Genomic DNA, 10,942 nt, shown 5'->3' with positions numbered 1-10,942 from the left:
TTTACGCACACCACTTTTTTTTATATTATGTTAATGGACTAGTTTAAAAGGCGGAGGCTACGTCCAGTTTTTCATTTTAAACCATAAAGGATGAAAACTGTTTCAGGAATAACGTTCAAGAAGACAAGAAATACCCATATGAACTTCTCTTAAACATGTTTTGTTAGTCTTTCCACTTTCATTCCACGTTTTTAAACCAACTCACATTTGATCCCAGAGAAAAAAAAGGTCAATATTCCAGTGACGGCATAAATGCCTGTCAGTCTATCAATATCTTTTCTTTTTAATGCAAATTACAGGACATATAGACTGCTGACATTAACACACTGATGCTGCTGTCATCAAGTGACGCGGATTTCCCATTACTGTGTACGACTGTACATTTGCAACACTGTAGACAACCAGTGATTTAGATGCTCTGGTGTAACATCACCTGCACACCTGAGGTACACAGGTGGTGACCACCAGAGGGCGACAGAACAATAGCATCTCATAATGACAAGTTCAGTAAACTTATGCCACTGCAGAATGTACTGATTATCCAATAAGAGTATATAGTATAGAGTTGTATAGCAGATAACGTCTAACAACTCTGTCTTTAATTAATTTTGCTCGGATTAGAGACGTTGGGTCACTGATCAGTTACTGGGCTCCGGAGTGGATTCATCCAAAGCTTTTCAGCTGTTTTCCAGTTTGACTCGATGGTGCAGCATCAACACTTTTTTCAAACCTTTATTCATACCATTTATCTCGGTCAAGCTTAATTGCACTGGTTGTTTATCAAATATATGGTTAAATGAACTTGTCCTCCTGTCTGAAGAGCTGTCAGTATTTTCTTTTCACCCACAGACGACTCAGCAGTTTTACGGCTCAGTCATGTTGGTAATGAAGCATCATGTGGTCTGTGAGACCAAACAAAAACAAACAAAAACATTTATTTCATTTCAGTCAAACCTCAAACAAAAGCAAATTTCAAAGACATTTGTTTGGATTGTTTGCATAAATTTCATTCTAAATCTAACAATGAGATTTGTGTTTTGTATTAGGCTTATTATATTGTGTAAAAAGTTGTTCAGTTTTTAACCTTTAGGTTGTTTACTCATCGACCAACAGGATTATTGCAGCGGAAGCCCAGTCACCTTGTGTGCATCAGATACTGTGTGGTTATTCAGTTCTGCTTGAAAAAGCTTTTTCTTTCCTACTTGAAAAATGAATATCCTCCAGATGATATGCAGGAGTTATTAGTTTCTGCAAATTAACAGAAAACTGATATTTTTATCAATAAATACTATACTAAAGGTATATTTCAACAAAGACAGAAAGATAAAATATGTGGGTCAGTGAAGGATTAATGGTCCTATATGGACCTATAGTTTAATAAATACACGTTGGTGTCAGTTTGTGTCTTGTGTAATTGAACCTTTTACAATTATCAGCCCAAATTTGCATTGATTATTACATTTAAGTTATTTAAGCAGCAAAAAGGTAAGTAATTTGACAGACATTCTGCTGCTTTGAAGCTCTGTTTTTAGACTGGGAGCAGCCTTTTGATTCTGGCTTTTTAGCTTCTGGATAAAGGGAAGGGTGAGACCTCTGCAGCTTTTATCTCCTCTCTCATGACTCTACTTGGATCTGGGTAAAAACCTGACAGAACATAGATGCAGCAGATTTAACAGCTGCTTACTGACAGGAGTTTCCAAGACGCCTTGTTTGCATTTAAAAGCATGAATAAATAGAGTAAATTTGATTTGCAAAAATTAGATCTACTTTTAAAAGTCATAGTAAGAATTGGCAGGAGCATTGCACCAGTGGTGTAAGAAGTATTCAGATCCTTTACTTAAGTAAAAGTACTATTGCCAGACTGTAAAATAATCTGGTACAAGTGAATCCTGCAATGCAAATCTTGCTCAAGTAAAAGCTGTAGTTTTAGTTGGTTAGGGTGGAGCTCAATTTGAAATATTTTGTAAAGGACTGTCACTAATGATGATTTTCATTATGGATTAATCTACTAATTATTTTCTCCATTAATTGTTTGGTTGCTGTCACAGTTACTAAAGCTCCAAGTGACAACTCCACAGTGCTTTTTTTTTGTCCAACCAACCATCCAAACCTCAAAAATATTAAATACTCACATTTGTGAAGCTGGAAACATTAAATGTTTTTCCATTAAAAATCAAATCAAAAACAATAATCGAAATAGTGGCAAATTAGTTTTCTTTCAGTCGACTAATTGATTATCGTATACTCACTTCAGCAGGACTTATGCATGTTTTGTCACAAAGTTTAATTTGTAAAGTTATATGAAACTTTACAATATACAGCTGCAGGGGTTTGATTTCTATAAGTCTCTATAAGTCTCATATGTATATGATAGGAGATCAGAGGATGTTTCATTTTCTGGTAAAAGAGAAACACTATGCTACATTATGGAGCTATTACTGGCAACACAATTAGGGATTTTAGAGTTGTGTAGAAACACTTGGAGGGGAACCTAAAATTACACTATGACACCCCCTGTGGCATAACATGAACATGTTAGGCCACTGCAACTGCAACTCACTTAAAGTTGTATGATGTGCCGTGATGGGGCTAAGCTTCCCATTGACCCTCTGATGGACTGGATAAACTCTTCTCCCACCAGGGAATTTGTATCAGCAGTATAATCCAAACTATCTGGACCACAGCAGTACCTGCCTCTGCTCAGAGCGTGGACGGGACACTTTGATCTGAAGGATAAAGATATAGCTTTGCACAATATGTGAGAAAATACCTTCTGTGACTCTAAGAATCCAAACCACCATCTTATCCATTTTAAGTTCTGCCACAGACTTTATGATCCACCTGTCACCAGCACAAAGTCCAAACTGATAAGTGGCAGTTTAATTCATTAGACGCCCCCTGCCACCCACACTGTCGCAAATGGCTGGCACCACCCGCCAGCATTCTCCCGCACATCACCTCTCCATCTGCCCCCCCCCCCCCCCCCCTCCTTCTTTTCCTCCTCCCCTTCCCCCACTGAGGACACCAGCATTAACCACCCAACGATGACTTCAGGCCAGGTAAAGAGGCAGCTGGAAAGACTCAAGCGAAAGGCAGCAGGCCCCAATGGCATCACACCTAGGATCCTGAAGACCTGTGCTCGCCAGCTGTCTCCTGTACTGGAACATCTGTTCAACCTGAGCCTGAGTCAGGAGAAAGTCCCGAAGCTGTGGAAGACGTCCTGCCTGGTTCCAGTCCCCAAGAAGCTGAGGCCATCTGACCCAGCCGACTACAGACCAGTCGCCCTCACATCCCATGTGATGAAAGTCCTGGAGAGATTGGTCCTAGCCCAGCTGAGTCCACAGGTGAAGACATTCCTGGACCCCCTGCAGTTTGCAGTGGATGACGCTGTCATTTACCTGCTGCAACGAGTCCATATGCATCTTGATGGTGGACGAGGCGCTCATTCTTTGATTTCTCCAGTGCTTTCAACACCATTCAACCTCTGCTATTGGGTGAGAAGCTGCAGGGATGGGTGTTAACGACTCACTGATCTCCCGGATTGCTGACTACTTGACAGGCCGGCCACAGTTTGTCCGTCTGGGCAGCGGGCTGTCTGATGTGGTGGTCAGTGATACAGGAGCTCCACAGGGGACTGTGGGGGACTCTTTCTCCCTTCCTCTTCACCTTATGCACCACTGACTTTAAGTACAACTCTGAGTACAAGTTCTCTGATGACTCAGCTGTTGTCGGGTGTATAAGAGAGGGAGAGGAGGGGGAGTACAGGACACTGATAGACAACTTTGTCGAGTGGTCCGAACAGAACCGCCTGAGGCTGAACATCAGCAAGACCAGAGAGATGGTGATCGACTTCAGGAGGAAGAAGACGCCTTCAAAGCCACTACGGATCAGAGGGGAGGTGGTGGAGGAGGTGGAGGACTACAAATGCCTTGGAGTGGTGATTGACAACAGACTGGACTGGAAATCCAACACAGACACTGTGTACAAGAAGGGGATGAGCAGGCTCTACATCCCCGAGGAAAGTGAGATCCTTCAACGATGGTGATACTGATTTTGAGGAGTGGACATATCAGTTTCTTGTCACAGGGACGAGAAAACTAGAACTTGCCAACACAATTCAATTTCTCTGCATTGGATCCCAACAAAATGCTGCTTTTTACCACCTTCACTTAGTTTTTGCGTCCAAAATTCTTAATTCTAATGCTTAACTCTGCACGTTGAAGTTTTTTTGACCTTTTAGAGAGAGGGTTTTACAACTCAGTATCCGCAAACCACACAGATGCCCACACATAAAAGACTTGCTTATACGCTATAAAAATGGAAGCTGTCCAGCCCTCTTCAACAGAAGTGACAACATGCACATCATCAGCATGGTGAGTATTCTGTGTAACAGTGTTCTGTATATGTTGAAGATGCCAAAGCCAGAGACAGAGGTGATGATGTGTGCTTTTTAATGATGTTTGATAAAAAAATAACAACAATAATAATTCTTCAAATTATCAACAGATGAATCAGTCAAGATTTTGAACGGTATTTTTTTTTTCACATTTAATGATAAGAAAACATTACAGAAACAAAGAAACATAATCTATATGAGTGAAGGGAAAATGTTTGTTGCTTTTTGGTTTATAGTTCATACTGGAAAACTGAGTAAACCTTTATAACTCATGAACTTTATTATTGTCTTACAGCTGGTGCCAGTATTGTCTGTTTGGTTTTAACACATGGAGACATTCAAAAAAAAAAAAAAAAAAAAAAAATCACATCTTCAGTGAAACAGCTCTAATTTAGGCTCACCTCTGTCCACAAATTAATACTAAGGCCTTAATGTGAATATCTGAGTCTCTAGTGAATGCTGGACAGTCATTGTCATTTATCTATTCTGTTGGCACATTTCACTGGCATATTTTATTGTTTATTGTTTAGTATATTTTATTGCCTTAGTATATTTTCATTCTGGTATATTTTTAATTGCATTTACGAACATTTTTAATGCACATTGGTTTATTTTATTGTAGTTATCTTAATTTTATTCTTTCTAATCTTTCTTATCTTTCTTATTTGTTTCTTACATGGGGGTTGCAATGAAAATTTCATTGACATGTCATGCTCAATGACAATAAAGAATCTTGAATCTTGAATCTTGAATTGTTGCAGTTTGTCTTAGAAAGAAACAAGCACACGTGTTGGAAAAGCTCATACTGAGGTTGTATCAGTGATCATCTTTTGGCTCCAGCGTCACACAGTGATATTGCTGCTTTTGATCATCTTGCTGTGATATTAGCATTCTTCTATGAACCACATTAGTATTTGTACAAGTCAGAGTAGTATTGTGGGCTGTCCTAACTACTACCCAATCCAGTCAGCTGTAGTGAAGCCAACAGCAGTAATAGTTGTATTAAAACCCAGAGAGCAGCAATGGCGGTCCTCTCTTCAGCTCCTCTTAGCGGTGCCGCTCCACCTCTCCGGTGTCCTCTGCGATGCTTCGGTGGAGGAATCCGAGCGCCAGGACCCGTCCACCGGGGAGACCCTCATCTGTGCCAAATGTCCACCCGGCACGCACATGGCCACGCACTGCACAGTCACCACGGCCACCGGGTGCGCGCCACTCTACACCGAGCCGTGGAACTACCTGCCCTGCTTTATTTGTGGGCCTGTCTCAGAGATAGAAATGTATGATGTTCTGTAAAATGTTGTGATATCTAAGTGAAAACTGTTTGTCACGTGCGGCAGCTAAATAAAGTACTTGTTGTAATCTAAACTGCTTGTAACCGCCTCTATCAAGAACGCTGTGGCTGCCTGCAGGCTGTACTTTAACCAAGTCGCCACAAGGTGTCGCCATCTATCCTTCGTAACTACTCCTTGCAGGATAAAACGGTTCAGCACATACAGACACTATCATGTTCACAAACCATATCAGAGACAGTGACGTGAGTTACTGAAATATTTTTTCTCATTCATTCATATATCCATATATTTCCATAACCACTAAAACGACAAAACTACATGAACAAAAAGCAGTCTCGTAATATTCCTTCCAAGAATTAATCTTGGGACATTCAGTGCGTTTGTCAGAGAGTGTTTCTAATTTCCCATTGTCAGCATGTTTATGCATTCCCATTATTTCTACAGGTTCAGCTGGACAGCCTCCAGTATTTTCAAGTATTTATTTTTCTTATTTTAGTTTAAAAAGAATAGGCCTCTCTGCAGAGGAGATGACATCACCTCTGTCTGCATCATCCCCATAATGTTCCCACAGGCACTGAGAAGTCGTTATAGGATAGCTAGAGTCTGGCCTATATTAATCTCCTATCTCCTATTTTTATAGTACAGCCCCCTCCTGTGCTTCAATACGAGCATGGGATTGGTCACGATGGCCTGCCTGCTCATGCAAGGACAGGACCTGGAAAGTTTAGAATGATTCATTTTTCAAGTTATTTCCCAAAAACGTAATTTAATACATTTTACAGTTTCTTTTACGGAGCCCCTAAAGTGTCAGGAAGAAAAAAAAACTAAATCGTGCGCACGAGATACTAAAACGTGCGCTCGATTTAATGCACTCGTTCATTTATACAGACAGGTAGCAACAACACAGCCGGGCTCCGTTCATGACTGAATCTGATTTTAACATTTACCGTATTTTCCGCACTATAAGGGGCACCTAAAAGCCTTTATTTTTTCAAAAACCGACAGTGCGCCTTAAAATCCGATGCGCCTTTTATATGGATCAATATTGGTTAATTATGGCTATCGTAGTCAGGGGGCGTGGCCGAAGTAACAGCGGTATTCCACTCTCTGCGTGCCGTCATCCTTTTACTGGCGCGTGCAGTCAGCTGTCAACCTGAATAATAAAATGACTATTTCACTTAACAATGAAAAAATATGAATGTTACACCGGATTATAACGCGCACCTTCAATGAATGGCCTATTTTAAAACTTTTTTCATATATAGGGCGCACCGCATTATGCGGCGCATAGAAAGAAACTACCGTCCAAACTACCAATAGATTTTTGATACGAAGGGCAGTTTAGAAATAGGCCTAAAGTTAGCCATAACAGTGGGATCCAGTCCGGGTTTTTTAATCAGTGGCTGCACAACTGCATGTTTAAACTGGACAGGAACCACTCCTAATGACAGACTGCTGTTAATAATACTGAGTAAGTTAGGCCCGAGAGTGGGAAAAACCTCTTTCAAAAGTTGAGGAGGAACAGGATCATTGGGTGAACCTGATGGTTTTAAACCCCCCACAATCTCTTGCACACACTCCAGGGTCACAGGCTCAAATGAGTCAAAGACAGCAGAACAGGGGAGAAACACTGAGGGGTCAGAGGCTGAAGGTGAAATAAGTGCTCTGGTGGAAGCAACTTTATCAATAAAAAATTGCAGAAAGTTTTCACACACAGAAGGAGAGGGCTCAGCTCCCACAGCCTGTGACACATTCAGGGTAAAGTTTATCACTTTGAACAACACACGAGGTTTTTGACAGTAAGAGACAATAATGTCAGAGAAATATTTCCTTTTTGCCTCTTTCACAGACAATTGATAAGGACGCCAGCAATCACTCAATATTTGAAAAGACACCTCTTGTTTGTCTTTTTTTTCCATTTACGCTCAGCTGCCACACTCCTGTCTGACACTGCGGGCTCAGATTTAACTTAACGTTGCCTGCTCTTTAATGGGGCGGCAGAATCGATGGCAGACTGGCAAGTGTTAAAAAACTGAGAGCAAAGAGCCTCCGTGTCAAGGTGTGCAGGATCAGTAGTGACGCAGATCTGACTGAAAGCGGACGAGAAGTGAGCGGCAGTGGAAGGGTTACTAACCCGGCAGCTGCGAACAGCAGCAGGAGTTTTAACAGAGCTAAAAGACACAGCAGCTTCAAACAGTACAGGCATATGATCAGAGAAATACGCTACACAGCGATATTTGTTTACAATTGAAGTGGCTTTTAAAGACACTTGCAATTGCAATGTTCCCTATAGACCTCTTCCCAATGTGATTAGTGGTTATTTTCTGAAAAAAACAGACTCCACAACAATGTTTCATTTCAGATTATATAAATATTTATTTCCTTCATTTCAGCTGTGGTATATCCACATTCATGCTAAACATGGTGGTAAAGAAGTTTTCCTTAGTGTATACAACTCATTATATGTAGTCTCAAAACAGTCTGTATCAAAGCTAGCTAGCCTAGGTAGTTACTTGTTCTAGATTCACAAGACCCATTCATCATCAGAGAGAGAATGACAAAAACAAGACAACCTGCTCGGTTTTTCTGTAGCTCTCAGCACTGATGAAGGGAAAGCAGAGCTATGTAGCATTTAAAAAAGGCAAACGATATGAGATTTGTATCTTTTCTGGTAATCCCTCATCCCTCCAACCAGTAAACTGCCCATCATTTTGTTCCACAAGCTCAGTAGGTCTGAATAAAACAGTCTTTACAACACAGTTAAAGATCTCCAGTGCTAATACTCCCTGGTATCTGCTGTAGATATTTCTTTTTACATATTGACAACCATGAATGTGTATGTGTGCAGGTCAAGTACAGTATAAGTTGCTCCTCCGCTGTGGGAGGGCTGAGAGGCTGAGATAGTGGGAGCAGGCTGAGGAGAGGAGCCGCTGGGGGCGGCTTTCCTGAGAGACGACAGCGAGAGGCCACAGTTACATTGAGGGTTCCTGCACTGTTTTCCTACCAAACACCTGTCACTGGAACTGAAGAATCAACCACCCAAGGCGTGTAATATAATGTATAATCTATGCAGTGGTGCAAGATGACTGATAGTTGTGCACATCCAGTCCTGTACTGTTATTATGCTGGGCGAGGATAGCAGCTTCAGTAAAGGAAAAAGCAGAGAATATCCATTAGGTTTCCACCAGTCCAATCCACCATATGGGCAAAGGCAGGTACAATTATTATAAAAATGTTATGTTTCTAATATTATTTATGTTCATTCAATCAGTGTATTTTCAATAACATTTTTACTGACATCACTGCACCACTATGGGATTAATAAAGGGTTATTTTACCTTATGTATACATTTTTGGCATTTCTATGATACTGATTCATTTTTTGACAATGTCTTGTCATATTAAAAGTATTTATCAGAGTCATTTTGCTTGATTGGTTGTCCTTGATGTCAGCCAGATGTAATCAATGTTACACCTAGGGGTGGGCGGTATACTGGTTTCTTCATGTTCTGCTATGATGTGGATTTTGCAAAACCATCAATAAAATCCTGAATGTTTTAGCATGATAAAAATAACCCAGTGGAATAACTTGATTAAATTTGTTTCCACAACAACTGGTAAACCCTTGGGCTTCATGTGTGCAGTAATCAGTTTACATCAAAGCAGGATGGATGGATTCAAGCCTGCCAATGTTAGATTGTTTTCCTGTTTATTTTGTTGGTTATCATGTTAAATTTGGCATTCACATGTTCCACAGCTAATGCAGCTAGTAGCATCTACTGTAGACCCACAGACTTGAGCAATGTTGGCATATTTAATATCAAGGGACCATCAAGAGAAACTGTGTGAACATTAAGTCTCATCTGAAGCCAACTGAATAACCAGAATCTTAGGTTGGATGTGGGAAAGTGTTTTTCATGCTTTATGTGTCGTGTCACATAGCCAGAGCTAATATTATCTCCACACTTCATACTGTAACACAAGCTCAGCTGGTGTTACAGGAAAGCCTCCTCTGCTGTGTGTGGCATCAGTATGTGTGTCTGCCTAGCATAAACCTACTTACATCCACTGTTGTATTTGTATAATATCCTTTTGGGTTCTGCCAAATAAATCGCCTACCCCTTGTTATACAGACACAGACCTTGCCCTTCTGTCATGTTTTGTCTGGTGAAGACTTGGTAGGACTGAAATATTGCCTGCTCCTAACTACTGAAAGTTTGGCAGCTATGTTTTAATATGTGGATACTCTCAGCTTTCCCCATAATCTATAAAACAAATATGTTCATTTCTTTCAGAGGCTTTTCCTGTCCTTTCCACATGTGTAGGAACCCTGCAAATGCTCTATAGTTAAAGGTAAGGAAACAAAAAAGTTCAATATTAGACACAGCACTCAGGAATCTAGCGGAACATTTTTACACACAAACTGAGTGAGAGGTAAGATCTCTTTCCTGTACAGGTTAGCAGCTATTTACAGATCACAAAACCATGGTGACAAGCCATGTTAGTCAGATACTATATATACAGCAAGGACTCGCTCTGTTTCAGAGTTCTAAATAGTTTCAAATTCCTTTGAAATCATTCATGTATATGTGATGTGTGACTTCACACACAAACACACACACACACACACTCAGTGTCATGCAGAAAGGAAAGGAGTATAATGCAAAAGTTTGGGCAAGTCTCAGATGCTCAGATGCAACAACCTTGAGAGTGTGAATGTTTTCAGGTAGTTGGTGGAAGTCAAGCTGAGGTCTAGAAGGCTGAGAGCTGCTCTTAGGCTTGTTAGAAAGGCAAACCAACCCCCCTGTTTGACTGCAGATGAAAACTTTCATGATTTAACAGACCCTGCTGGCGCGCGCTGTGCTGCTGTGCAGCGACACCTGAACAAATGATCTTCATGGAAGAGTAATCAGAAGAAAACTGTGTCATCACCTTAACATGCAGCATCAGACATCTGCAAAACCAATTGAAAGCCTGATTCATACTGGAAACAAGTCCCATGGACTGATGAGGTTTAAGTAGAACTGTTTGGCCACAAAGAGCAAATACATGTTTGGAGGAAAAGGGTGCAGAATTTCCTGCAAAGAACAATTCTCCAGTTCAAGCATGGGGTGGCTCGTGCTTTGGGCTTGTGTTGCAGCCAACATTTCACTGGAGGAGGGAAGAATGGATTCAATTAAATGGCAGCAAACATCACACCATCTGTAAAAAGCTGAAGATGAAAAGAGGATGGCGTCTACAACAGGATCATGAT

Source organism: Chelmon rostratus, chromosome 5 (genome assembly GCF_017976325.1).
Source record: "Chelmon rostratus isolate fCheRos1 chromosome 5, fCheRos1.pri, whole genome shotgun sequence".
In the NCBI taxonomy this organism is placed as follows: domain Eukaryota; kingdom Metazoa; phylum Chordata; class Actinopteri; order Chaetodontiformes; family Chaetodontidae; genus Chelmon; species Chelmon rostratus.
Note: the sequence above shows the minus strand (reverse complement) of the source record.